This window comes from Theropithecus gelada, chromosome 2, assembly GCF_003255815.1.
Source record: "Theropithecus gelada isolate Dixy chromosome 2, Tgel_1.0, whole genome shotgun sequence".
Taxonomy (NCBI): Eukaryota; Metazoa; Chordata; class Mammalia; order Primates; family Cercopithecidae; genus Theropithecus; species Theropithecus gelada.
In genome coordinates, this window is record NC_037669.1 from 35,196,862 (window position 1) to 35,199,323 (window position 2,462).

At 39.3% G+C, this 2,462-nt stretch overlaps 1 pseudogene; it reads left to right on the plus strand.

Annotated features, from left to right (window-relative positions):
• The first annotated feature begins 1,322 nt into the window (after positions 1 to 1,322).
• LOC112618979 lies at positions 1,323 to 2,257 on the plus strand (annotated as a pseudogene).
• The last annotated feature ends 205 nt before the right edge of the window (positions 2,258 to 2,462 follow it).

Here is a 2,462-nt window from a genome sequence, read left to right on the forward strand (position 1 = left end):
GTGCATATGTACCACGTTTTCTTTAGGCATTCATCTGTTGATAGACACTTAGATTGCTTCTAAATCTTGGCTATTGTGAGTAGTCCTTCAATAAATGTGGGAGTGCAGATATCTCTTTGATATACTGATTTTCTTTCTTTTGGGTACATACCTAGGAGTGAGATTGCTGGGTCTTATAGTAGTTCTATTTATAATTTTCTGTAGAGGCTCCAAACTGTTCTCCATAGTGGCTGTATTAATTTATATTCCCACCAACAATGTACAAGTGTTCACTTTTCTCCACATCCTCGCCAGCATTTGTCATTGCCTGACTTTTGGATAAAAACCGTTTTAACTTGAGTGAGATGATACTTCATTGTAGTTTTAATTTGCATTTCTCTGATGAACACTGATATGGAACACATTTTCATATACCTGTTTGCCATTTGTTTGTCTTCTTTTGACAAATGTCTATTCAAGTCTTTTGCCCCCTTTAAATCAGATTATTAGTTGTTTTTCCTATAGAGTTGTTTGAGGTCCTTATATATTCTGGCTATTAATCCCTTGTCAGATGGGTAGTTTGCAAATATTTTCTCCCATTCTGTGACTTTTCTCTTTACTTCCATTTCCCCCATTCTGTAGATTGTCTCTTCACTTTGATTGTTTCATTTGCTGTGCAGAAGCTTTTTAACTTGATGTGATCCCATTTGTCCACTTTTGCATTGGTTGCCTGTGATCATAGGGTATTACTCAAGAAATCTTTGCCCACTGCAATATCCTAGAGAGTTTCCCTAGTGTTTACTTTTAGTAGTTTAATAGTTTGAGGTCTTAGATTTAAGTCTCTACACCATTCTTTGTATATAGCAAGAGATAAGTGTGTGGTTTCATTCTTTTGGAAAAGGCTTTTATTTAACTAATTAATAAATGAGAAAATCAGTAAGATGTGACAACCAGTTCCCAAAATGATTTAAACACCACACATATCTAGGTAATAAGAAGTAAGTTTACGGACACATGCAAACTGGTCAATATCCATTAGGCAACATTTTACCAGAAGTAAAAATCATTTGCTTTTCTATGGGCAAGAATCATTTGCATTACTTACAGAGTTGTAAAATACCTTAAAGGCAATAAAAGGTGTGGACTTCTCTGAATGAAATAAATGGAAAGAGGTGCTTTACAGAATGGCAAGTAGTCTATTTTTGTCCATTTCAATATCCTTTTCGGTTTTTCTGACATAAATATTGGAGTCCTTTGTCTCAAACAGAATGTTCTATGGAAACTCAATTTATAGCCCGTAGGAAAAGCAGAAGTGAGGCAGTGGCGATAGTAGTGGCAAGAGGATGAACAACAAGTTTGATGCTTTGAAAGGTGATGACAATGAGGACCATGATCAGAATGAAGAAAGCAGCACACAGAAAGATACTGAGAAAGAAAAAAACAGAATGGGACAAGAATAAGAGCAGTAACAAGAGGAAGGCTGTTGTCCCTGGACAAGCAGAGCATCCCCTCCAGTACAACTATACTTTCTGGTACTCCAGGAGAACCTCTGGCTGTCCCACCAGCTCACAGAGTTATGAACAGAATTATCAAACAGATTGGTGCCTTTGCCTCTGTGGAGCAGTTCTGGAGGTTTTATAGCCACATGATATGTCCAAAGGATCTGACAGGCCACAGTGACTTCCATCTCTTCAAAGAAGGAATTAAACCCACGTGGGAGGATAATGCAAATAAAAATGGTGACAAGAGGATTATTTGGCTGCCGAGGGCTTGATCTCCCATTGCTGGGAGAATCTCATTTGGCCATGATAGGGGAACAGTTCATGGTTGGGGAGGAGATCTGTGGGGCTGTGGTCTCTCTTCACTTTCAAGAGGACATTATTTCAATATGGAAAAGACTGCCAGTGACCAAGCAACCACAGCCCAAATCCGGAATACACTTTGGCGAGTGCTTAACCTATCTCCCAACACCATTGTGAAATACAAAACTCACACTGACAGCATCAAAATGCCAGGCAGACTGGGCCCCCAAGGGCTCCTTTTCAAAGCCTCTGGAAGGTGTGGTTGAAAGTGCCATGACCCTCTCCCTCTCCGGATGGCACTATCCTTGAAGCTGGTGTCATTAGAGTCTCTTGTTCTGTTGGTGTGCTACCTGGAAGATCCTTCTGTCCTGGACAAGATAATTAAAAGAGCATTTTATGTTTTAAGAACAGGCTGACACAGAGCAGCTACAACAACAGCTGAGATTGCTCAATAAACGGTGCTAAATTTAAAAAAAAAAAAAGAGAGAGAGAAGAAATGCAGAGTCACTTTGGTTGAAATGAATATAGAGGCTTCTGACTAAGCTTTCTTGGACTCCAGAGTTTTAGGGATCTGTATAAATCACAGTTAGGAAACCACTAGATGATTTCTGTAACTACGGATGGGCCTTACTGATTAAACTTGGTCCCTCAATATTCCTTTAGTTGTTCCCACACCCTAAC